At 42.5% G+C, this 27,469-nt stretch overlaps 1 long non-coding RNA gene and 1 pseudogene across 2 annotated transcripts; one reads left to right on the forward strand and one right to left on the reverse strand.

Moving 5' to 3' along the window:
- Positions 1-26,834, reverse strand: LOC102127437 (uncharacterized). Of its 2 annotated transcripts, none has more exons than XR_012416910.1 (3): positions 26,755-26,834; positions 2,462-2,596; positions 1-780 (listed from the first exon to the last, which is right to left on the reverse strand). It is a non-coding gene; the product is annotated as an uncharacterized lncRNA (long non-coding RNA). The 2 variants fall into 2 exon arrangements; XR_012416909.1 differs by lacking the exon at positions 26,755-26,834 and adding an exon at positions 2,724-2,811.
- On the forward strand, positions 21,720-22,930 carry LOC102127046 (SWI/SNF-related matrix-associated actin-dependent regulator of chromatin subfamily E member 1 pseudogene; annotated as a pseudogene).
- Positions 26,835-27,469: the final 635 nt, after the last annotated feature.

Consider the following 27,469-nt stretch of genomic DNA (forward strand, 5'->3'; position numbering starts at 1 on the left):
GAACTTTGGAAGGTTTTTATACTTTTTGTAAAAAAAAAAAAAAAAAAAAAAAAAACTTTCATTTTTTTTAACCACTACCAAAATCTCCTCCAAACACACAGACCCTACAGTATCCCTATTAAATTATATAGAGCGAGTCCAGCTCTTGACTGTCAGTAGGGCCCATCAGTCCTAATTTATCGCCCCAGGAAACACAGTACAATTATGGTAATAAATAATAATAGGGTTCAGTACATGACAACATGAATGATGGAGCCTCTCAGAATTCATTTACATTGCTTTGTGTTGCAATCATCATGCCTCTAATGTAATGCCAAGCAAATGAGCCCCTTTGAATATTGTGCAATCTATTGCAAGTCAACTGGCACAAAACTCACTCAATAAATCATGTTCAAACACATGCCTGTAATGACAGGTAAATCAACAATGAAGTAATTGCATTTAATGTATTGAAATACTGGACAAAAAAAAAGTGACCTCAAAGTGACTTTTTGTAAAAGGTATGATACAGTTACAACAGAGAGTGAGATCCTTCCTGAGAGGCACGGCTTGCTTAGATGCACATGCCAGAACTGATGATGATGCTGTTTCCCAAGCAGATCTTGATTTACCTCTTTTCTCTGCAGTAATTACGGGATCAGGATGCCAGAGGCTTCAAGGGTTCACTACCTTGAACGTAATAGTCACAGGTAGAATGGAAATCAGCCTCAAGTACAGCCAGCTCTTTTGTGCCTGAGCCATCACCAAGCTCTAAGTTTTGTAGCCAACTCTAAAGGCAACCTGATGAGGAGGAGAGACAAAGCGTCAGGAGTCAGAAGGGCTGCATCCCTGCCCCAGCTCTGGTATTCACTAAATCACTGCATGACTCTGGCCAAGTCACACTACCTCTCGGTCCTTTGTCTGTGAAATAATGCTGTTGGACTGTCGTAGCCAAAATTCATTGCAATTCAATGAAGCTCTGATTCTGATTAGAGGCCTTCACTTTTAAGCAGACAGAAAAGAGTTCCCTGCTCTTCCTAGAGCTATGCTGTTCCTGAGCATTGAAGGCACTGGTTTAAACCGGCATGCATCTCTCCTCATCATTGCCGTTGGCCAGGCCAAGTGTATGTGCTTCTAATTTCTGTGAATCCTGGGCCTGCCCCTTTCTGGGCAAGCAGACAAGTCTGAAAATAGGGCCCCAGGGGCTATGTGGATGAATAACAGACAACATTGAAATGACAACCTTCCCTTCCTTCCCCATCGCATCCACCCCAGCTCCCCTCTTCCCAGGGACAACGTCAAGAAGAGATGAAGCAGAGCCTCTGCAAAGCCAAAGGCCACTTAAGGAACTTTCCTGTTCTTGTGAAAAACTCATTCTTGGCTAAAGGGCTCCCCAGGCCTCCCCACTAACCCGCCTTCCTCTCTCTGCTCAATCATCAGTCCCTGACTGTTATCAAAGTAGCTCTCATGAACCCCATAATCTTGGAGATGTGGAGACTTGGAAAAGCAGGGAAAAAGAGCACTAAATTTAGAGTGAGAAGATCTGGCTTTAAGTACTGGGTCTATAGTTTATCGACATGTGATTTTGTGCAAGTCCCTTAAACTCTCTGTGCTTCTATTGCTTCATCTGTAAAGTGATAATAATACTCACTGTGTCTCCAATGAGGTTGTTGTGAGGACAGGATGATATAGATGAAAAGGTTTTGCTAGTTGTAAAGCACAATACAAAAGTCTCATTTTTGTCATAATTTGGGAGTAAAGAACACTCTGACACAAGTTTACTGTGTTCTGCACTCAAACAGTGCTTCTTATCATAAAAGCAATCATCTTGTTTATTTGTCTGGGTATTTTTATTGTCTGACTCTCCTGAGAGTCAGAAGGAACTTGGAGAGTTTGTTCATATTGTTCATGTGTTACTAGCACCTAGGATAATGTTAATTAGCATGTATTGAATACATGAATAAATGAATGAATGAATGAATGAATGATAGCTTTTCTTTCCTTTAGGAAATTACAACAAAACACTGAACTTCAAGGTATTTTTCAGAAATGTATTTGATGCAAACCTGCCCCAACCTGTAAACATAACCTCCTGCTCCATTTACTTTTTGTGCTGAAATGGAGCTGTTTAGGGGGAGATGGCTTTGTAAGCAATGACCCCTACTGGAGGGGTAGCCATTGGAAAGTCTTTCATGCCCACTAAAATGCCTTCTGAGGCCAAAACTGGGCCACAGTTTCCCAGGCAACAACAATCTAGAAAATGACAGCTCACTTCAAAGCAGGAAGGGATCTGGGAAGCTGGAAAAACCCACAAACATTTCCATATTAGAGAGGTGTAGGAAGTCATGGTTAATGAAAACTGAAAACCCTTGAGTGAGAGCTAACAGGTTTCTATTCTTAGTGTCGTACATCCATAGACCCCATCCACCCTCTTTAGGATGTCATTCTGTCACCGAACCACGAAGGCTTACTCATAGATTACCTGTGTTCCTTCTTGAAGCAGGCCCCACTCTCCTGATAGCTCCCATATGATACACTCTGATTAGCAAGGCAGCATCAGGCAGAACAAAAGCTCCATTAACCAGGGCTGGTGGGCGGGAAGGCAAAGCCAGGGGCCCTGAGAAGGGAGAGAATGAAACAGAAAAAGTCTAATTTTAGAAAATTGTTACCAGTTGCAGGATGATGAGAATGTTCCCTAAAGATGGGAACATCAGGAATGGAGGGACCCGGCTTTTCTACCTGACCTGTTGGCTCTCTGATGGGAAATGTCAGCCATGTAGTTCTTGGGTTTTCTCAGCACTGCTGGATTCAGATTGATCCTGGAAGCAAGACAGGTGTTTGGCAGCAAATTGCTACCAAGTAACGAGTTGCTACTCGGTAGTTACAACTCAAAGGCCACACCCTCCACCCTTGGGATTCAAAGGTCCCCTTCAGAAAACAGCCAAGGGCAAGCTGCCTCTAGAGTTAAGGAGGAGGAAGATGGCACCCTATGTCACAAGGCAGCCTCAGGCTGAAGGTACAGGTCTTCTGGTAAGCCCTTTTCAACCGAACACAGTATTGAAGTCAATGGATTGTCGTTTGATCAGTCAGTATGAAGGATGAATGTGTACCCCAAAATTCCCACAATTAAAAGGACAGCCGTATCCCCTCAATTCAGCTTCCCTCAAGTCCCTTTTCTTTACTCTCATATCTACCATCAACTCCCTCCCATCTCCATCATCTAATTCCTCTCAAGAACTCAGGGACAGGGCATAAGCTCTTGCCTTTCGCCATTTGATTCAGCAGCTCCCAAGAGCTGCAGCCCTGCCTGGGAAATGGTTTTGCGCAGGCAGCTTGATTAATGACTGAGGGTCAGCAGATGTCACCTCTTCCACTGAATCCCCAGGGTGCATGCACAGCTCAGCTGGAAACGGGACACCAGAGGACTCTGAGTGAACCCAAGAGTCAAGGGCAAATCCACATGATACCCAACAGGAAGGCCTTCCACTGGTTTTCTCCATCTTCCTTTTAGAGTGGATGCTTGGTACTCATTCTTTAAAAGGACCCCTCTCCTTGGAGAATACCTAAATGAAACATGCAAACTGGTGAGGAGAAATTATGATCTATGATTACCTGGATGCCCCAGGACCTCAGGCAGTTACCTGAGGAATCTTAGTACCTGAGAGGAACGCCTATCGTTTTAATGGGAATTTTCCATAGACAAGCATTCGATTTTGTTGTTGATTTTTTTTCTATAAATACCCCTTTCAACCCTACTTACAGGAAGCAATCATATATTCTGCTAAAATGGACTGAGATTATACTTTATAGTTTTCAGCCACTCTTGAGAATTTCAGGCTGGGCACAGTGGCTCATACCTGTAGCTCCAACACTTTGGGAGGCGAAGGTGGGAGGATCACTTGAGGTCAGGAGTTCCAGACCAGCCTGGCCAACATGATGAAACCCCCTCTCTACTAAAATACAAAAATTAGCCAGGCATAGTGGCATGCACCTTAATTTCAGCTACTTGGGAGGTTGAGGCATGAGAATTGCTTGGACCCAGAAGATGGAGGTTGCAGTGAGCTGAGATCATGCCACTGTACTGCAGTCTGGATGAGAGAGCAAGACTCTGTCTCAAAAAAAAAAAAAAAAGAATTTCAGCCCAGGTACCAAGAGCACACTGCATGTGCACATTAGAACCAGCAATAGAGGGAACTGCAGTGGTGAAGGGAAGCTCCCACGTAGACTTCAGTCCAGAATTCAAGGTGCCTTTGCTGTCTCTGAAATACAAACACTTAAGATATACTTTTTCTTTCTAATTAATGTTTTAAAAATTTTTACCTGAAACTCTGAATTTTAGGATTCCAGGCTATCCATTATGAATTATTCTCATGCTTGTATTAGGATATTTTTTTCTGGGCTGTTTACTGCTGAGAACAATCTTTCCATATAAAAATCCCTTAGAACCTGAGAGCTTAAGATCAACCTCCTGAGTGGGAGACTGGGCATATCTCCTCTACCTTCATGTTTCCTCCAAGCTCAGACAGAAAACAACCACGTTTCAAACTCAGAAATAGTAAATTAATCAAAGGGACCTTATGGATCATGGAATCCAAATCATCATCTTCCACATGAAACAACTAAGGCCTAGAGGGGTTAATGGTTGATTTGGGGAGGTATGAATAGATGTGCCAGGACTGAGGTTGGAAGCAGGGTTCATGTTCATTCCAAAATAAAACATTTTTCCTGGTAGTTGACAAATGAAAAGTTATAGGCCAAGATGAGTGAAAGCACACAAACTTGCTAACTCAACTAGTCAGAAAAAGGGCTGAACTGAATGCCAGGAAATATTACCCTAAGTGTGTTCTACAGAAGTAGTCATTTTTGAGATGCTGCAACCAAAAAGAGTTATCAAATTATAAGAGAGAAATATCACTGTAAACAAACCTGTTTAACTTAGCATAATCCAACATTTTCTAAAGTTCTTAAATCAAGATTCTCAAAGATCGCTCTTTCTCTTTCTCTCTCCTCCCTACCCACAGCTGCTTTGCATAAAATGTATTAACATACTATATAGAGCTGGCATTCTTCCACAGTGCATACTTCAAGAAATGTTGGTAAAGGGGAAGGAACTCTGCAAGGAATAAAGAGGATTATCCTCTGGTCATGGAATTTAATTATGCTACTAATCACCTGTGAACCTTCAGCCAGTCATGTAATTCCTCTGGGTCTCCGTTTCCTAATCCCTTAAATGGTGGTGGTTAGGAGTGTGATGGTTGGCAAGATAAACCCTGCAGTCCTTCCAGTTCAAAATTTCTATGATGACCTGATGTTCGCCTTCCCAGCAAGACTAGGAGATTGTGCCAATCAGAAAAGCCAGAGGTTTGCCCTATATGGACAGCTTAGGCAAGGCACTTGTGTTTGATATGCTCTTCTGTTCCAGCTTGAGGTAAGGAAAGGAAGAAGATTTTAAAACACAGGATTCTCCAGTGGATAACAGTCAGTTCCTCAGGGGTACTAGTTTGAGCCTGGCTGTTACCAAGGTAAAACCGTTTTCTTGTTAAACTTATTAAGTCTGCTAAGTATTCAAATGAACCTGATTTTTTTCTCATCTTTTTTCTCATGAAGAAGTCAACAAAACATTGAGCCCTTTGATTAAACCTCCTCCCCAACTTCCCAATGCTGAAATAACCCATCCATGCATCGCCCAGGGGAGATGTTGCCTGGCTTCACAGGAAGCTCAGAAATAGCCTATCCTATCAAATCACATAAATCCCTGAAACTTTCCATCTTGTTTTTACGATAATTATTAACTTTCTTTTTTCTTTCCTTTTTCTTTCAGGATCTACTTTGTGCTGCAGGCCAATAGCCCAGCTACGCATCTGGGTCCCCAGCAAGCGCTCTGTGCTTTTTTTAAAAACACGCACACATGTTCTGCCTCTTATTTCCTGAGCAGTCGCAACACCTGGAGTGGTCAGAGTCCAAAAAAGTCAGGCCAGGAAATTGAGTTCTTCTTGACTCCTGGCTGGGACATTTAGCCAGGAACATTATGAATGTGTTTTGTAACTAACCCTCTACGAGAGAAGAACAGGCCCCTGCCAAGGAATTCACGAGACCCTGGAGTTCGCAAAGAGGGAAGAGAAGAGAAACCTCACTGATCCATCCGACAAGGAGCTGGACAATTTGTGATTTCATCTCAAATGTTCCTTATCTCCTACCAAGCAAAAGGAAACTAAATATCACTCTCCCTCCTACATGCACACATACATAAAAGAAGAAATTTTTTAAAAGAGAGAGGAGAAGAAAAAAAACCTGGAAGCATTTTTGAAAGCAAAAGGCTGTTTATTGCTGCCAAAGTGCTGATTTTTTTTTTTTCTGCCTCTGGCAACTGTATGAGAATTGGAGACTTCAGCAGAGAAGAAATCCATTCACTTGTCATCGCATAAAACCTCTGTGTTCCACAGAGGAAATGGCAAAATTTCACCCTTAACTGGATTTGTAAATTCTTACAGGGGGCTGGGAGAGGGGGTGGAGGAGAGGTCAGACTGTTCTACATCCTGGGGCTTTCGGTAACCTCACTCTGCCATGTGAGGGAACGGCTTGTCCATCACAGCAGCCTTATGTCAGCAGGGGACAAAGGTAGAGGCTGAAGAGTCAGAACGGGGCGGGCACCAGTCCCCAGCCCAGGCCACAAAAGAGCAATTCCAGCCTGCGCCACTGCGGAGGGTTCCATCTAAATGTCTTTTAAATGACTCAAGCACTGGGGATGTTTTCTTTTCCCTGGAGTATATCCCACAGCCTTTTTAATAATGATTGTTCGAAACAGTTGCTTGTGATTAAGCTTAGCACTGTCACATTCAGTCATTGTGCTAAGCCCAGTATTCATTTCCTCTTTCCCTTTCCTGCGTGTGATTTTTCTTACTATCCATCTACTACCTGTCCTGCTGGATTTACCCCCATTCACAGAGACAAAGTAAAAACAGCAGGAGAGAGCCAAAGGTCATTTAGTCCGTCCAGTCATTCTTATCAGGTCAGCTATCCCATTCTGACCCTCTAGGTGTGATGTTTCCATCTCTTTTGCCAAATTCTCTTTGTTCTGCTGTTTTCCATTTTGATATAGAAGTCAAAGTGTGGCGATGGCAATATTCCTAAACGTCCCTGTATCAAATTCTCCTGACTTTCAAAGTGCTGAGGTCAAGATCCAGAAAACTCGAAACCAGAGGAAATCAGGTTGCTAGCATGCCGGGACCGTTATGATGCTCTCAGCCTTAATTAGGTGTAAGTAACATCTTGTCAGTGTTCTGCCACATATGCTAAAGCTGCCGGGGCAATTTTACCGACTCTGACAGCTGAAATCAGAAACAAGAGAATCAACATGTCAATGATGTGGCTGGACATGATGGATATATTAAGAGGAGTCTGGAAAATTCTGGACTTCATTACATCGACTCTACTTCTCAAAAGTTCCTGTCAAAAGAATCTCAGCCTCATCAGAAAAGCTCCTCTGGGATCTGATTACACCCAATTACAGGGCCTCCCACAGCCACCTGGACACAGGGGTACTTCTGCCCAAACTCATTGGAGGAGTGATTAAGGGAAGATGAGAACAAGGAAATTGCTGATTTTGGTAAAATTTCTACAAATAGATCTATTGAGATTTAAAAGGTGCAATAACTTGACATTTTTGGTAAGTTAAAAACTGCTTAAAAATTGGTTTGCAGGTTGTTTCTTTTTCCGTCTTGGCCCCGGGCTATTTTCAAAATGAAAAGAATGGGATCAAGTCCTGAAAACTGAGGTGGAGTTGAAGGCAATAATAAAATTTTAAAGATGACAAAGAGGAAAGTGATAATCTCCTGAAAGTGTTAGAGGCACACTTGACTTCAGATGGCGAGTTTCTCAGAAGGAAAGAATGAGGGCAAGAGAAAGGAACTTCTTCTGCTAAGGGGCTGGCGCATTAGCAGGTTGGCCTGAACATGGCTCTTTCTTGTCCAGTCCCAGGGGTGCTGTGCTCTGGAAGGCGTCTGCAGCCAAGACCCCAAATATTGGCACATCGTGAACTGCCATTGACATGTCATTTTAAGGATGGGAGAATGCTTGCTGCCCCAGCCAGGGAGAGAGAAGATATAGTAACCAGTGACAGAGCTGGTCATGCTGATATGGCATCATGTTCCTGGAAGATTCCATATCTGTCGATCATTAAATAAGAGGGCTGAGCCCAGGCTAAAAATACAGCATCACGAGTGCCTTGCAGAGGGACTCACAAATACCTTTTTGCCTGCTCCATTCCCTTTAAAAGTAAGAATTGTCAATCAAAAGTGTGTGTTTACATTGCTGAATGACAAGGTTTTAAATCTCAGACTTGCTGCAAAGACTCATGTCTACGTAGTGCCGAGAGTGCAAGGCTCAAAGAGGGAGAGTCTCCATGGATTTCAACGGGAACACCTAGCTTTATAATGGGCCTTTCTATATCACCGTTTTGGCTAGGGGTCCATATGAATTTGTGGTGATATTAGGCAGAGGCTCTGTGGCCTGGCAATGTTGACACTGCTTCAGAAGTTTAAACAAATGTTGCGTGAGTTTGGAAGTGATGAATAAAAGTCAGTGAAATGGTTTGGAAACAACAGTGGGAAGGGGAAAGCAGTTGTACATTACCTAGTAAGGAAATCATCTTGCCTTTCTATTTTTTCCCCCCACAAGCAAAAAGCAGAAAGATTCCACAGGCTTTACTCTGTTAACAAGTAATGGATCATTTTTCTTTCTTTTCCTTTTCTCAGTAGTGTAAATGCTAACTGTTTCCCCCTCTGTCTTATGCTGGATTGGATTGGAAACCTCTTTCCCAAATCACTCTGCAGGCAATGAATCATCAGTCCTGGTGGCTAATGGCTCTTTTGTGAACCCAGCAGGTGTGTAACAGGCTTCCTCTAAGTGGCCTGTCCTGTGTCTCTTGCCTCGTAGACTCCCAAGAAAGGAGTCAGGGACACGTGAGAGCTCAAAGGGTCTCAATCCTGGTCCTGTACCAAACACTAAAGAAAACACGAGGCTCTGTGGCCACGAGGACCTACATTTCTATTTCTCAGTGATTAATGCTGCAGACAAAGATTAGGCCGATTAAAATCTCCAGCACTCCCCTGGTATGTCCTCCCCCACATCACTTGGCCAAGTGTAACAATTTCACTCAAAACAACACGATTTTTCTTATTTTTCAAGAAATATCTATTGAGTTCATAATGCATAATGTGGCCTATGATAGGTTCTGGGAAATATGAAAACTAATATAATAGCTAATATTGATGGGATATTTACTTTGTCCCCAGCAGGAAATTATACCTAATTTCCTGATATAAGATAACTCACTTGATCTATAGGTCAATAAATAAGTACTATTATGATATTATCGTCTTCGTTTAATAGATGAGGAAATGGAGGCGTAAGTTAAGGAACTGGAAGAGCTAGGATTCATATCCATGCAGGGTGATTCCAGAGCCACAACGCTCTACGACACTGCCTGCCAATAGCAAGACATGATCCCAGCCCTCGAGGACATCACAGTCTATTGGTTGGACATTATCTAGTCATATAATTGAGTAATTGGACATCTAAATATAAGTGAATAATGCTGTGAAACACCAAGGCATAAAACCTCATCAGACATTTGCTGAAGCCTCATCTTAATCAAATCAAGTCTACGCTGATCAATCTACGAAATGCTGCACTCCTGCAATACGCACCACCTCCCCGGAAAAGCTGACTTCTGCTGCTCCTTCTTCAGGAATTGGCATGGTTTGGATGATGTGAACTTCCACCCTGGCCACAAAAAACAAGACCAGGAAGGTTACTTGTATTCATTTCCTAGGTTTGCCATAAACCACAAAGTTGGTGGCTGAGAACAAAGAAATATGTTGTCCCACAGTTACGGAGGCTAGAAGTCCAAAATCAAGGTGTTGGCAAGGCCTTGCTCCCTTATAAATCTGTAGAGTGAGGATCCTTTCTTCCAGCTTCTGGTAGCCCCAGATGTTCATTGGTTTGTGGAAGCATAATTCAGTCTCTGCCTCTATCCTTATAGGGCATTCTCCCTGTGTGTCTTCCTACTGTCTTCACTCTATGTATGTCTGTCTCTGTATCCAAATTTTTCATGTTTGTAAAGGCACTAGCCATATTGAATTACAGCCCACACTTACAACCTCATTTTCACTTGATTACCTCTGTTAAGACACTATTTCCAAATCTGATCACATTCTGAGGCACAGGGGCATTAGAATTTCAACACATCTCTTTTAGGCAAACACGATTCAACCCCTAACAATACTCTAGGCAAATGTAAACCGAGAAACTCCACAGCCTCAGAGCTGACCTGGCCCAAGAACTCTGCCCAATAAGAGTGTGCCATATTGAATGGTAACTGATCCACCCCATTAGATTCTGCCTTGGGAGTTTTGGATTCTAGCTGTAGTTTAACAGACAAATCCATGGGGGTGATGGTGTCTCTGGAGCTGCTTCTGATAGACTTTGAAGACACCCCCATCACTAATATGTCTCCAAAGGCTGAAGAGGAGAGTCAAGCACAGGTTCTCTACTGGGCCGAGGTAGCTGCTGAGGACCCTTCCTGGGCTTCCTTGCTTGTTTTTACTAAATATATCAATTAAACAAACTAGCCAAATGTACTTTTTGGTCTTTTTATGCAAACTAATAAGACTCCTGCCTAACCTATTCTGACTTTTTTCATCCTGTCAAAACTACACTTAAAATTCATATACTATGGAAAACCATTCAAAATTCATCATCTTTATCTTTGGTCACTAATCATTCCAACATCTCCTTATCACATATGTACACATATATTTCATATACATGTGTGTACAGTGTATATGATTAACAATACACACATATATACATATATTATAGGTATACACACACATATATATGCATATGATGATATCTGCTTCCACATTCCAAACAAGAGTTATAATAACTGCATTTATGAATATATGTATGCACAGAAATGATTATAACTTTCTTGAGATGGTCCTTTGGTAAAATAAATAATTATGATGATAATAATAATAGCTGTTACCCAGTGTTTAATACACCAGACATTTTGCTAAGGATTTTACATATATTATCTAAATTTGTCTTCACAAGAATCTGGAGAGGTAGGAATTTTTATACCCCTTTTACAGATGGGCAAACTGAGGCTTAGAGAATTCAAGTGATCTGTCTAGCATGACATAGCTAGAATGTAAAATATGTGGGATTTGAACCCATGTGGCCTACTGTAGAACAAATGCTGTTAACCACTTTATACTGCCTGTGACTTAACCAATGTGGCGTCATAGACACCTACAACTAAAGAGGACTCAGCAAGTCATTAGATCCTGCAGCTCCATTTTATTTATGAGAATTCTGAGCCACCAGTAAACTGTAGGGCCCAGTGGCTCAATGGTTGGCAAAGCTGGAAATGAAATCTGATCATCTACCTCCAAAGCTGATGCTTTTGTACTTCAACTGTGACCTTTCTGGGCTGTATCCAGTAGAAATGTCTTCAATTTTTTCCCCATGAATGACTTCCCTCCTCTGTTTCCTGTACTGATACAGGGTTTCTCCTATTTTTAGAGCATGTTGATTATTTCAATTAGAACCAGAGAAGAGATGTCATGATAGGGTCTTTGTCTTTCCAGAAAGTTTGACCAAGATTTCTTTAAAACTTGAAACAAAAATTATGATGGTTCATAAAGGGTTCAGCAGGAGCTCACCTGAAAATCTAATTAAGCAGAACACGCATGCCTCAAGCATTGGTAGTAATCAAGGGTTTCCTGGGCTTTCTCTGTATTGCTATCCCCAGCTCAAATGCAGCATTCAGCTTCAAGTGGGGGCTCAGCAGATAGTTTTGACTGACAAAAGCAATTAAAAACATAATATAACTTCCCAGCAAACCTTGTTATTATTGTGAAGGTGTCTTACATATGTAAGGCAGTTTTAACAATCCTTTTGATTAGTCATTCATGTAAGTATTTGAATAAACATTTCAAATCAAGTCAAAATAATCACAGAGGATAATAGCACTTATGGTGTTGCTTAGAGAAATTGTGATCGCGGTGTGTCTTTTTTTCTTCTTTTCTTTTCATTTTTTTGGAACTGAGTAAATCCATGTAACCTCTTTTGCCTACTTTTCAGTTTCAAAATGCAAAGTAACTTGATGTTTTTCCTCTTGGTAATGATGCTCCCTAGTTGGCTCTAAGAGGAAGACTGAATGTAACTCTTTTAACATATGTGGCTTCACAAAGAGAAGATGGAATTTCTGCAACAACCATTTTCCAAGGATTTCCTTATCACTAATAGGAAACCCACGAGAAGAGGGTAAGAGTAGAAATGTAGATGTGTCAGTAGAGGAGTCACCAGATGTTGCCTTTGCTCTCAATCCCAGTTATGCCTGTCTTCTCTGGAATAATTTTATTGTTAATTATCATCAAAGTTCTCATACTTAGCAGATGTTCTCTTACAATTAACCCATGTGACCCCCCCAGAAGTATTTGACACCACTGCTAACCCTGCCCTCTCTAAACCTCTTTCCTTGCCTTCTCCCAGTCTTTCCTCCTTCCTCCCTGTCTGCCCCTGTCTGCCTTTTCTATCTACATTCCTTCCTCCACCATGCCTTAAGACCTGACAAACCTCAGGCCTGCCCTCATGTTTCTATTTTTCTCATTCCATTCTCACCCGGGAAGAGGGCATCAGTGCCTAGATATTCCACAAACATGGTCTCACAGCAAGCCCCATGTTCCTCTAACCAATCTAAGATTCTTGCTCCCACAAGCCTTCGAAGGTGTGGACTTCCCCATTCCAGGCAGGCTTTCATGTCACCATCATCATGGTCTTTCTGTGCTGAAAACCTGAGGCAATCAATCTACTTCTTAAGATGAGTCAAGTGTCTCCATCACCTTAAGAAGAGATCTGAAAGGCCTTGGCATGTTATACAAGGACTTCCATACTCTAGCTTTTGCTCATGTCCCTAGCACCTTTTCTCGCCATCGCCACACCATACCTTTACCCACCCTTCCATGTACAGGTCTACCTTCAGCTTCTCATCTCCATGACCTTCCTGTGCTCTTCAATATGTTTGATTCATGCCTCCCTTTCTTGACACACCAGCTTGCTAACTTCTACTGACCTTTCAAGGATGCAGTTCAAACAACCTCCAAGAAATCTCTGAACACTCCCACCCCAGCTGAACTTAGGGGTCTCTGAGCATAGCTCTGCTTGTTCTTCTGCGCTTCCTATGAGACACTATGGCTACACATTACTAGTTACACAGTGTTAAAATAAGTTTAACCTAAAACTGCCTCCTTACATATTATCGGTTTGGCCCAAAAGTTTCTCCATACATAGTAAACTATAACTTAACTGGATGTGTAAACAGACCATAACCTACTCTTACACCAGTAACTGAGTTTCAGCCAATTGAAGGCAGCCAACTGTTCAAATCATATTCAAATAAGGGAAACACCAAGCTGTAACCTATATGAAACCACCTTGGCAAAATGTATGACAGTGAGAGAAATCCGACATAGCTGACTTTATCTTGCTTCTAACCTCAAAATCTGTGTATGTACATTCTTGAGCATAGGCCATGTTAACTCTGGGAGAAATTTAGTTTAGAGTTTAATGTTAAATCAGAGATGATAACAGTCTCTTCTGAAAGTAATCCCCTCCTTACTCAGGGACCAAACCACCTTTGTAAAACTAACAAATTAGCCACAGGTCAGAATTATGGTTCAAGAGTCATGTAGCTGTGCCTAGAAATAACATCAGTCTTATAAACCTAAGATTATTGTTTAAAGTATTTTTCAGATCCTTCATTCTGATAGACCAGCTGGCACCAACAAGATTACTAACCCATACCAAGAAACTGACATAAGTGGTCTTGTCATCCGCACCCAGGGAACTAACTCTGCACAAGAAGACTGCTTCATTGACCTATGATTCCATTCCCAACCCAACCAACCCAGATTCCCCATTCCCCACTGCCCTGCCCATTAAACTATTCTTGAAAAACCCTACCCTCTGAATTATTGGGAAGACAGATTTGACAATTATCTACTGTCCTTTCACTTGGCTGGCCCTCCAATTATTAAATGCTTTCTTTGCTGCAAAACATGCTGTTCTTGGTGCATTGGCTTTTCTGGGCAGCAGACAAGATGAAGCTGGTTGGTCAACTGCAATTCCAGCTGTTTTGTACCTCGCTTCTGCTTTCTGTATGTCATTTTCCATTTTCTGTCCATAAATAATCTTCAACCACACAGCAGCACCAGAGTCTCTTGGAACCTATCCTGGTTTGGGAGGCTGCCTGACTCATGAGTCATTCTTTGCTCAATTAAGCTCTGTTTAGACAATTTTAATTTGTCTGAAGTTTTCCTCTTAATAATATTTTACTTATTTCTGTGACTCCCTCTACTTTGCCACAACACACACTTGCCACAGGAAATATTCCACAGCAGATATTTATAAGTATTGGTGCATTAGTCCATTCTCATGCTGCTGTGAATAAATACCCCAAACTGGGTATTTCTAAAGAAAACAGGTTTAATTGACTCACAGTTCCACATGGCTGGGGAGGCCTCAGAAAACTTACAATCAAGGTGGAAGGCACCTCTTCCCAGGGTGGTGGGAGAAAGAATGAGTGCAAGCAGGGGAAATGCCAGATGCTTATAAAACCATCAGATCTCATGAGACTCACTCACCATCACAAGAACAGCATGGGGGAAACCACCCCTATGATTTAATTACCTCCATCTTGTCTTGCCCTTGACACGTGGGGATTATTACAATTCAAGGTAAGATTTGGGTGGGAATACAGAGCCACACCACATCAATTGGATAAATAAATGATGGTCATAGTCACACCATAAATTATGAAGTAGGAATTCAAATGCAAGTAAGTCCAAATTCATTATTTTTTTCATTACAATATATGGATCCCAACAAAAATGGAGATCCCATGTGCACCAAGATAGTGACTGAGGCAGATAGTTCATGTAAATAATAACAGGAGACTCTGTTTCTACTGCTAACTTTGTTGATATTTTCTGTGCATAATTAGAACAACACAATCCTATTGGTCTACCCACAAATAACAAGTTCTTTCAACACACAAACAAAATTTTTTAAAAAACTTATTTTCCTTCTGTGTGCCACTGGTTAGAACCAGTATAGTAAAAAATCCCTTTTGAGAGAATTTCCCCTGTGTTCTTCATCCCAATGGTTTTGTAAAGGTTGAGATGTGTTGAAGTAAGTGTGACTATGAACTCAGGAGCAAATGGTTCTAATACCTCCGTCTACCTACTTCCTCATTTTATTTCCATTTCTCTGGTAAAAGATGTTGAAAGTTCAAAGAACTCTAATGTTGGTAAGATGAGGAAGAAATAGCCCAGCCTAGAAAGCTGTTTTAGGCACAAGCATCTCAAATCACCCAGGCAGGGAAAGTTCATGAGAATTCAGACTGAAAACTCCACAGCTTCCTTTGGTAGAACTTCATAGTGTTCCATCTACAAAGAAGTGTCATCCCTACTTGGTGATCAAGAGGTTTCTGTAGAGGATGTGCTTTGTTCTCCGGGAAGCATCTTCAGAAGGCAGTCATGGTGGTCCAACTGCTTTATATGCTTGCTGGGAACCATCCTGTTTTCCAGTCAACTGACTCTCAGGTTAAAGGGGGAAAATGGTGATTTTTTTTTTTTAACGGAGTCTCCTTCTGTCACCCAGGCTAGAGTGCAGTGACACGATCTCAGCTCACTGCAACCTCTGCCTCCTGGGCTCAAGTGATTCTCCTCCCTCAGCCTCCTGAGTAGCTGGGATTACAGGCATGTGCCACCAAGGCCAGCTAACTTTTGTATTTTTAGTAGAGATGGGGTTTCATCATATTGGCCAGGCTGGTCTCGAACTCCTGACCTCAGGTGATACACTCCCCTCTGCCTCCCTATGTGCTGGGATTACAGGTGTGAGCCACTGCACCCGGCCGAAAATGGTGATTTTTAACCTAAACTACTTTTCTTGGAAGTTGCTTCTGAATTTTCAGGGCCATAGGAAATAAAAGCACAAACAGTGAATGTTATGACAAATCAGTGGAATTAAGTAAACATTGTTGATTTCCCATGTTTCAATGCTAGTCAAGAATAGGTCGGTATAATATTTATAAATTTTGAATCCTAGAATACTTCCCTTCCAGATGAATGACTTTTCCTTATCTGCTTTTGGGCAGATGTGTCATACCTTATTTAAGCCCAAGTTACATCTTTTTAAGCGAAGGACAAAACATTTTGGAGTGATCTACCAGCCACATGTTCTGGTTCTCATTTGCAGCGTCAACAACTACCAAAATAATAACAGGTGGAATTGAAAGTGTTTCGGCAGCCATTTCTCTCATCTTCTTCTCTTTCCTTTTTCTCTTTGCTACTACCCAACAAGCCAGGATAATATCATATTAAAGAAAAAAGATACACAGATGACTAGGAAATCCTTTATATGAACTAAGAAATAAAGATATCTTTTGAGTTTGGAATTAGAATCAAACATGAAGGAGAAATGAAAAAAAATATGTACTTGGTGCTTACAATATACCAGAACCTTAAATAAGAATTTTGTTTACATATTCGTATTTAATCTTCAAATTAACCCTATGGGGTAGGTGATATTTTTTCTACAGATAGGAAAAATGAAGCTAACATGATTATTGCCTAATGTTACACAGTTAGTAAAAGGGAAAAACCTAGATTTTTAACCCAGCCCCAATGTCCAAAGTCTAAACTACTACAACTTTCTCCCTTCTGAGATAAAAATCATGTTTTAGGCTGGGCGCGGTGGCTCACGCCTGTAATCCCAGCATTTTGGAAGGCTGAAGTGGGCAAATTACCTAAGGTCAGGAGTTCAAGACCAGCCTGGCCAACATGGAGAAACCCCGTCTCTACTAACAATATAAAAATTGGCTAGGCGTGGTGGCACATGCCTGTAATCCTAGCTACTCAGGAGACTGAGGCAGGAGAATTGCTTGAACCTGGGAGGTGGATGTTGCAGTGAGCTGAGATCGTGCCACTGCACTCCAGCTTGGGTGACAGAGCAAGACTCTGTCTCAAATAATAATAATAATAATTTAAATAGTAATTATCAAAAAATAAATGTTTTGATAAATGTGGTTAATTAGGAGGAAAGCCCTAACGTATAAGACTGGAGATTTATCTATGGGACAGTCAGGATTGAAGGGGACTTTCCAGAGCTATGTTTATTCAGAACTAAAGTACTAACTGAACTTTAAGTTACTCCTTTATACAACGTGACACACCTGCCTGGAGTTCACTCCATCTATCCTTGGGCTAGGCCTCCAGGAAGGTAGGAACCGAGAATAGAGGATCAACTTTTGCAAGTTAACCCTTCCTTGTTAATATCTTTTTCTAAACAAGGGGGATGGCCAATAACAGACACTTACCAGCAACCTAATAGGATTCAGAATCGTAATGGGTGCCAGTTCATACTATTAGTAAAATCACCTGAAGGAAAAACTAATCATTGTGTGATATAAGTAGGCTAGGCAGTTAACCCAAGCATTAGCAGGCTCCTTCCAGACAGCAGAGGGCACTGAACAGCAAGAGGAGAAGCCAGAGGAGGGAAACCTCATTCACAGGCTGCACTCAGTAGTTCTGACATTCATGACTGCTGTTCTAGTTATGTGTACTGCCCTTAAAAGGAAGGAATAGGCTGCGCGTGGTGGCTCACGCCTGTAATCCCACCACTTTGGGAGGCCGAGGCGGGCAGATCACGAGGTCAGGAGTTCGAGACCAGCATGGCCAACTAAAAATACAAAATTAGCCAGGTGTGATGGTGGGTGCCTGTAATCCCAGCTACTCAGGTGGCTGAGGCAGGAGAATCACTTGTACCCGGAAGGTGGAGGCTGCAGTGAGTCGAGATCATGCCACTGCACTCCAGCCTGGGCAACAGAGCAAGACTCCATCAAAAAAAAAAAAAAAAGAAGGAATACCACAAAGTCTAATTCTCAATATCCCCTACACAACACAGAACACATGAAATATGAAACAAAAAAAAAGTGTTAAGGTTCGACATAATTAAATACACAGCCATTTGTTCTGAGTAATACATTTTATTCCTATGAGAAGAACCACTGTTTAAAAAAGAGAGAGAGAAAAATTCTAAAGACACTTTTATGGCCCAGTTATTTGCACAGCCAACCACCCTCAGACCAATCCCAAAATTTTATCGTGGATCTGTTTACTGTGTAGGAAAAAAGAAGATAGCACCTGTGCTAAAATTTAGAAGGTAGGAACAGTTGATAAGAAAGAAAATTGCATCATAGTTTTGTAGACTGTTCTATTAAATTTCTTAGGCAAAAAAATTGCTCTGAGACTGGCTATGATTCAGTTCAGCTATTTCCTGATACACTTCTGGGTTTAGTTTATGTAATAACATTCCATATCCATGGCATGTCTTTTGTTTAAGGACCTCAGAGCACTTTAAAATGCATCAAGTTCTTCATCCTCCCAACATGCCCGTGAAGTGGGTTGTAGGCAACCGGTGGCTTCATCTGTCTTTTACAGATGAGACCCTCAAGGCCCCAGCTCAAGGCCTTTGCCACTGCCCTGCACAGCCTCTCATTTTTTCTTCTTCTTCTTTTTTTTTTTTTTTTTTGAAACGGAGTCTTGCTCTGTCACCCAGGCTAGACTGTGGAGTGCAGTGGCAGCACAATCTCGGCTCACTGCAAGTTCCACCTCCCAGGTTCATGCCATTAGCCTGCCTCAGCCTCCCGAGTAGTTGGGACTATAGGCGCCCACCACCACACCCAGCTAATTTTTTGTATTTTCAGTAGAGACGGAGTTTCACTGTGTTAGCCAGGATGGTCTTGATGTCCTGACCTTGTGATCCGCCCTCCTTGGCCTCCCAAAGTGCTGGGATTACAGGCGTGAGCCACTGCGCCCAGCAGCTTCTTCATTTCTTAAACCTGTATCTCCTCCATATAAGTCTAAACATTAAATCTTCAGGGATCTCCTTCTTCCCAGAGGGTAACATTGATGAAAGTCAGATACACAGGAGACTAAGTTTCCATTCATTCAGAAATATGTATTGAGCACCTAGTGTATTCCAGACACTGTTCTAGGAACAGGGCATGAAAAACAGGAAAAAAAAAAAAAACCATGTTCTTTTGGAGCTAACATTCTCATGGGGAGATACACAATCTACATAATCAGTCAATTATATGGTATGTCAGAAAGCGATAGGTTCTCTGGAAAAAAAAAATTAAAGCAAAGTCAGGGGAAATGAGGAGGAGTGATTGTTAGGAATTGCTGGTCTCACCAAGCAGGTGACATTTAAGCAAAGGTTTAAAGGAATGAGCCAGGGTGCTGCCTGGGTCCCAACCTTCCAGTCAGGGGAGGAGCTTAAGTGAGGGCCTGAGGAGGGGGCTTGCCTGGAGAGTCTGAGAAAAGGGAGGCTGTCTGTGTGGCTAGAGTGGAGCGAGGACCCAAAGCCAGAGAGGAGCTGGGGCAGAGGAGCAGGTTTTGGAGGCTGCCATGACAAGACGGCCACTTCCTACCCCAGACCAGGTGACATGCGGACACACAGGAGGGTCTGAGCAGAGACCCGTCGCCTTCTACTTGTATGCAGAAGCCTAGAGGAATGTGGGCGCTTTATTTGAGATGTCTGTTTTTTCAGAACAAGAGGATTTTGTTCTGATTTTCCACATAGAAAATTCTGGTAAAATATTAAATACATCTTTTTTTCCTTCAAATTATGCATATATCCTAGCTTCCTGGGGCTGCCTTCACTAAGCACCATAAACTGGGCAACTTACAACCACAGTTAAGCACTGGAGGCTAAGACTCCAAAGTGCAGGTGTTGGCAAGGACATGAACCCTCTGAGTCCTTCCTTGGCTTTTCCTAGCTTCTGGTGGTGTGCAGACAATCAGTGGCCTTGTGTGGCTGGCAGCTATGTCAATCTCTGCCTCTGTCATCGTGTGACCTCTCCCTGAGTGTCTCTCTTCTCTTATGAACACACCAGTTATATTTGATTGGGAGCCCAACCTACTCCAGCACAACCTCATCTTAATGTAACTACAGGCACACCTTATCTTATTACGCTTCACTTTCTTGCCCTTCACAGAAATTGCATTTTTTACAAATTGAAGGTTGGTGGCAACCCCGCAACAAGGAAGTCTACTGGTGCTATTTTTCCAGCAGCATGGACTCACTTCGTGTATTTGTGTCCCATTTTGGTAATTCTCCCAATATTTCACCCTTTGTTATTACCATTTATTTTGTCTGTCTTGGCGGTCTGTGGTCCATGATCTTTGATGTTACTATTGTAATTGTTTCAGGGCATCGTGAACCACACCTAAATAAGACAGTGAACTTAATAAATGTTGTATATGTTCTAAATGTATACAAACTGCACCATGGACTGCTAGTTTCTCCATTTCTCTCCCTCTCCTGGGATTTTCCTATTCCCTGAGACACAACATATTAAATTTGGCCAATTACTCACCCTACAATGGCCTGTAAGTGTTCAAGTGAAAGGACAAATCGCGCTTCTCTCACTTTAAATGAAAAGCTGGAAATGACTAAGCTTAGTGAGGAAGGCAGGTCAAAAGCTGAGACAAGCTGCAAGCTAGGACTCTTGCACCAAACAGCCAAGTTATGAATGCAAAGGAAAAGTTCTTGAAGGAAATTAAAAGTGCTACTCCATTGAACACACAAATGATAAGACAGTGAAACAGCCTTATTGCTGACATGGAGAAGACTTTAGTAGTCTAGATAGAAGATCAAACCAGCCATAATACTCCCTTAAGCCAAAACCTAATCCAGTGCAAGGCCCTAACTCTCTTCAGTTATGTGAAGACTGAGAGAGGTTAGGAAGCTGCAGAAGAAAAGCTGGAAGCTAGCAGAGCTTGGTTCATGAGGTTTAAAGAAAAAAGCCAGCTCTGTAAAATAAAATGCCAAGTGAAGCAGTAAGTGCTGATGTAGAAGCTGCAGCAAGTCATCCAGAAGATCTAGTGAAGATCATTGGTGAAGGTGGCTACACTAAAGAACACATTTTTAATGCAGATGAAAGAGCCTTCTATTGGAAGAAGATGTCCTCTAGGACATTCACAGCTAAAGAGGAGCCGTCAGTGCCTGGTTTCAAGTTTCAAAGGGCCGCCTGACTCTTGTTAGGAGTGAGTGCAGCTGGGGACTTTAAGTTGAAGCCAACGCTTATTTCCCACTATGAAAACCCTAGGACCCTTAAGAATTATGCTAAATCTACTCTTCCTGTGCTCCAGTAATGGAATGACAAAGCCTGGATTACAGCACATCTGCTTATCACATGTTTTACTGAATATTTTAAGCCCACTGTTGAGACCTACTTCTCGAAAAAAAAATTCTTTTCAAAATTACTGCTCATTAACAATGAACCTGGTCACCTAAGAGCTCTGGTAAAGATGTACAAAGAGATGAATGTTGTTTTCCTGTCTGATAACAAAGAATCCATTCAACAGCCCCTAGATCAAGGAGCAATTTTGACTTTCAAGTCTTATTATTTAAGAAATACATTTTGTAAGGCTATAGGTGCCCTAGGATTTGATTCCTCTGATGGGCCTGGGCAAAGTGAATTGAAAATTTTCTGGAAAGGATTCACAATTCTAGATGTCATTAAGAACAATCATGGTGCGGGACAAAGGGAAGCGAAGCCGGAACTGCAGCCACTTTTTCTGCCCATGGAAAGACCGTCTTACACTCCACCTCCCACCCCAGCTCCTGCAACACAAATGCCCAGCACACCAGGGTTTGTGAGATACAATCCATACAGTCATCTCACCTACAACAACTACAGGCTTGAAGGGAATCCAGACACCAACAGCCAGGTCACCGCATCCTCTGGTATTACGATACCAAAATCCCCAAAGCCACCAGATAAGCTGCTGATGCCCTACATGAGGTACAGGCAGAAAGGTCTGGGACCAAGTAAAGGCTTCCAACCCTGACTTAAAGTTGTGGGAGATTGGCAAGATTATTGGTGGCATGTGGTGAGATCTCACTGGTAAAGAAAAACACGAATATTTAAATGAATGCAAAGCAGAAAAGATAGAGTACAATGAATCTATGAAGGCCTGTCATAAATCCCCCAGATACCTTGCTTACATAAATGCAAAAAGTTGTGCAGAAGCTGCTTTAGAGGAAGAAAGTTGACAGAGACAGTCTTGCATGGAGAAAGGACAACCATACATGAACATTTAGCCTCCTGAAGATCCAGATGATTATGATGACAGCTTTCCAATGAAGCATATAGCCACCGCCCATTTCCAGAGAAACCACCGCCTCATCAGTGAAATCCTTAGTGAGAGCGTGCCAGATGTCTGGTCAATTGTCACAACAGTTAGAATGCAGATCCTCAAATGGCAGGTCCAGTCCTTAATCATTCATCAGCGAAAACTAGAAGCTGAACTTCTTCAAATAGAGGAATGACACCAGGAGAAGAAGAGGAAACACCTGGAAAGCACAGATTCATTTAACGATGAACTTAAAAGGTTGTGTGGTCTGAAAGTAGAAGTGGATATGGAGAAAATTGCAGCTGAGATTGCACAGGCGGAGGAACAGGCCCACAAAAGGCAGGAGAAAAGGGAGAAGGAGGTGGCAGAGCAAGCTGAGCATAGACAGAGCAGCATTGTTCCTAAGGAAAAACAAGCAGCCAGCAAAGGCAAGGAGAAGAAAGATGACAAAGAACATTCCAATGGAGACGGATGAGGCATGCCTTGAAGAAACGACAGAGAGCCAACAGAACAGTGAAGAAGGCACGTCTACTCCTGAGGACAAGGAGAGTGGGCAAGAGGGGGTAGACAGTATGGCAGAGGAAGGAACCAGTGATAGTAACATTGGCTTGGAGAGCAACAGCGCAATAGTGGAGGAGCCGCCAAAGGTCCCATACCAGAAATGAGAAAAAAAGAATAAATCTTGCCGTGTTTTATGTGTTGTAAATACTTTTTTAAATGAAAAATGTTTTTTGGTTTAAAAAAAGGAACATTCATGATTAATGGGAGGAGGTCAAAATATTCTTATGAACAGGAGTCTGGAAGAAGTTGATTCCAGTCCTCATGGATGACACTGAGGGGTTCAAGGCTTCAACGGAGAAAGTCACTACAGATGTGGTGGAGACAGCAAGAGAACTAGAAGTGGAGCCTAACTCAGTGAGACGTGACTGAATTGTTGCAATCTCATGACAAAACTTGAACAGATGATTAATTTATGGATGAGCAAATAAAGTGGTTTCTTGAGATGGAATCTACTCCTGGTGAAGATGCTGTGAACATTACTGAAAAGGCAAAAAAGAATTCAGAATATTATGTACACTTCGCTGATAAAACAGCAGCAAGGTTTGAGAAAAGTGACTCCATTTACAAAGAAGTTCTACTGTGGGTTAAATGCTATCAAACAGCATGACATACTACAGAGAAATCTTTCTGGAAAAGAAGAGTCAATTGGTATGGCAAGCTTCATTGTTATCTTATTTTAAGAAACTTAAAAATTTTAAGAAATTGTCACAGCCAACCCAACCTTCAGCAATCACCACCCTAAACAATTTGTGTGACTCAATTTATTGTAATGTTTACTTTATTATGGTGGTCTGGAATTGAAGCCACAATATCTGTGAGGTATGCCTGTAATTCCACCTGCAATGACCCAATTTCCAAATAAAGTAACCTCTGAGGTACTGAGGATTAGAATTTTAACATATCTTTTGCAGGAGGACAAAACAAGTCGACTCGTAACACTATGTCTCCCAATAATTTCGACTCTGGTCCCTGGGTTGAACACCTGCCTCCTGAGGATCAGGGTAGTCAGCAAACATCCAGGGTATAGATTAGCTCTGACAGAGATCTCTATTAGCTCTATAGAAATCTCGGCAAGAAATCAGGGATGGTACCCAGCACCTGCTCTCAAAAGCTCATCCCTCCATGATGCGCTGGAGAGGAGACTCTTTCCCAAGACCCAGCTGGGTATGCAATGCTACAAACGCCTCTGCTGCATTTCTTTTCTGGGTTGGTACTTTGTCTAAGAGTGTGTGTGTGTGTGTGTGTGTGTGTGTGTGTGTATAAAACTGAGAGAGAGAGAGAGAGAGAATGGAGAGAGAGAGAATCAGTGTGCCTTTGTGTTTGTATATGTGACTGTGTGTGGATGTATGCATGCCTCGGCCTGTGTGCCTCTGTGTGACTCTATGGGTGTGACAGTATGCAACTGTGTGATAACACTGTGTATTTACATCTGTGAGTATATGTTATCTGTGAGTATGTGATAGAATCTGTGACTACGGATACAGGTTTGTGCAGGCACGTGTACGTCTGTTAGTATTTATACACGTTTATAGTACAGGCACAGAATCTGTTGAAACGCTCAATGCTGTATTGAGCAAATTGAAAAAAGAACAGGTATGGATTCTCTGTGACTGTCAGCCCCAAAGAGAAGCTTCATCTCTCCAGAATCCATTGGTGTTCACAGTTACTTCTCATTAGGAGAGAGCAACCCCAATGGCCTTTCCCTTACCCGGAAGCTGAAAAGAGAACAGCAGGATTTCTGCAAAAGGCCAGATCTTCTAAACTCACAGCCAGCACAATCATTTGGAACAATCTGGTAGCAGGAAAAATAAGTCATGGATAAGTTAGGCAGATGTCTCCAACTTACCAAGATAATCCAGAAACTCCCTCATTAAATCTGGCTCACGGGAAAATGAAAGAGAAGAATGACTGTCCTACATTCATCAAAGTGCACATGACACAACAAGATAATGTATGAGAAGATGCTTGAAAAAGGTGAAAGTACTACACAGAAGCAGAATATTGTCTGAAGGCTGAACACCCAATCTTTAGTGAGATGGCCTGTAGAGGGGAAGAAGCAGGGTGGTCCGCTGAGGCTACTCTGGAGAAGAGGATGACATCCTGGGACCTCACCCTATAGCACCAGCCAGAGTGTGAAGGCCAGGTGGCCTGGGTGGCCTGGGCCAGCACCCCTAGCCTTCTCACCAGTTTCATAGAGGCCTCCTCCTATCAGCTCCTAGCCATAGAGTAAGAGCCACAGTGTGCTCTACAGCTTTGCTCTGAACATTTTCAACCCATGGAGCCAATAGGGAGGTCATGGTCATGATGACCGAAGGATGAGGTTGTCAACTACAGAAGAATGGTAACAACATTTTGAAGGACTACATAGCAAGCATTGGTCACAAAACTCATTTGATCTTCATATCAACTTACAAGGTAGAATGATTGTCATTCGCCTTTTACAGATGAGAAAACTGACACACAGAGCAATTGGGTAACTAACTCAGGGTCCACAGCTAGTAAGTAGCAAGGAAAGCACTTCCACAGAGGTCAGTTACATTGTAAGTCTTCCTTAGTTTTCTTGAAGATTGACCAGGTTACCATCCTTCTTTCCTGGCAGCTATTAGATAGATAACGCTAACTAAGTCTTTGCTCTAAAAAGTGTTCAACTTCCCATCATACCTGTGCATCTGAGTAGGGTTAGACACAAGACTAAGTCATCCCACCTCCCCGAACCACCAATATCGAAGCCATGGAATTTAAAGACAAGCAATGCCCTTCAAGGCACCCCGGGTAGGGAATTCCATAGGCATTTTTTTTTCCCTTATCATCAGTCTAATGATATGCCACAAATCATTGAACCTTTCTGGCCTGCCTTTCCGTATCTGAGATTTGGGGAGTTTTGAATAGGCTAAGCTCTAGTATTCTGTTGTCCACTAGGAAGGTGTGTCATGAAAAACAATCAAGACTCCCCCAGGAGAGACCTAGGATTTGCACAGATCTTTGTAAACAAAAAAAGCATTAGAGAGTCATCAGGTGTTATGATTGTTTCATGATTATAAAGCCTAGGCAGGAAGCACTTACAAATGTCAACAGGAGCAGCATCAAAGCCCTGACTAAGAGTTCTGTTAACTCTTAGTCAAACAGAACTCTGTTTTTGGAGGAGACTAAAGGAACAGCCCAGGTTTTCCAGCTCCTAGGCCCTGACCCAGTGCATCCCAAATATTGCAGGCATCACAGAGGACCAGGCAGGGCTCTCCTTAGTATTGTTTCCCATGACTGTTTAAGATCTGATCTTCAGATTGGCTGAGCGGAGCCTGGCCTTCTCTTTCTCCTCCTTCCTGCCTCTCTCACCACCTCCCTCCCCATCAGCCCCATCAGTTCAGGCTGCATTTTTCCAGTCTAGACCCATGAGCCCATGACCACAAAATTGTGGCAATACTGACAGACCTGAGGACTCCAGCATTGCCAGGGAGGGGAAAACAAGGGTCTTGTCTGCATCCTCCCCAAACTGCCATTCCTTTCAATATTAGGAACTCTGCTGAAAAAATAAATAAATGCAAGAGGCAGCCCTGTCCAAAAGAGGGAGATTGATGAGCCTGGCGCCTGCAGAGGCTCTCTTCCTCCTTTCCGGGATTCATCAAGATTCCCCATGCTGGGCCCTGGAGCGCTCAGAGCTGAGCCCTGGCTTGGAGGCGCTGTAGCCCTTCCCAGACTCCAGTTTCCCCTCTTCCCTCCCATCCCTGCCTGCTCCTCCTTCCTAGAGCCCTTAGCTCCTCCTAGATGTTGTTTACACGGAGCTCCCCAGCTCTCTAAATTAAGCCCCGTAAGGTCTGCCACTCTTGGAGGCCATGTGTTGAGCCCCATGAGCCGAGTTGTGGCATTTATTAGCGCAAGAGGAAAAGTGCTTGTCTCATCAGAGAGCAGCTGGAGGCAGCGAGCTTTTCAAAGGCATGTAACTGACCTCTAGCGCAGCTGCAGGATGCGTGGGGATTGCAGACTCAGAGGATTCTCATCTTCTCTCTCTCTCTCTCTCTCTCTCTCACTCTCTCTCCCTCTTCCTCTCTTCCACCCCCCCCTTCTCCCTCTCTCCACCCTCCTCCTCCTGCCAGCCTCCACCCTCCACCCACTCCTTTCAGTAGTGTCCTGACCTTGCAGGCCTGAATCCCCCCATCCATCTCCCTACATTGTGTCTCTCTGGTGAACTCATGCTGGGAGATTAATTGCTGCTATCACCCCTAATCCATCACACTTCCCAAAGATTGTTTTGACATCTAGTTAATTTTTGGCTGATGATTTATCAAATTCTTATTACTGTGCTCTGAAGGGGCTCATTTATTGTGTTGATTCATGGTAATGATAAAAGGGAAGCATTTTGAATTTTAACTACATTTCCCTCATGCTTCTTCTACCCAGTGTAGTAAAAAAAGAAAAGGGGAGGGGGAGGGGACTGTAGCCAGGGAACTCTTAAACAATTCAGAATGTGCAAGGAAAGGGAGAGGGGAGAAAATTCTTCCATTATGTGCGGAAAAGCCAAAAGGCCAAAAAAGGTTACACACACACACACACACACACACACACACACACACACGAAGTATTAAAAATACTGGGTCTGAACTACATTTGGAAAGCTCATACCCCTAAGGCTCTTAAACATTGATTGCCCTGTAATATTACCT

Source organism: Macaca fascicularis, chromosome 8 (genome assembly GCF_037993035.2).
Source record: "Macaca fascicularis isolate 582-1 chromosome 8, T2T-MFA8v1.1".
NCBI classification, from domain to species: domain Eukaryota; kingdom Metazoa; phylum Chordata; class Mammalia; order Primates; family Cercopithecidae; genus Macaca; species Macaca fascicularis.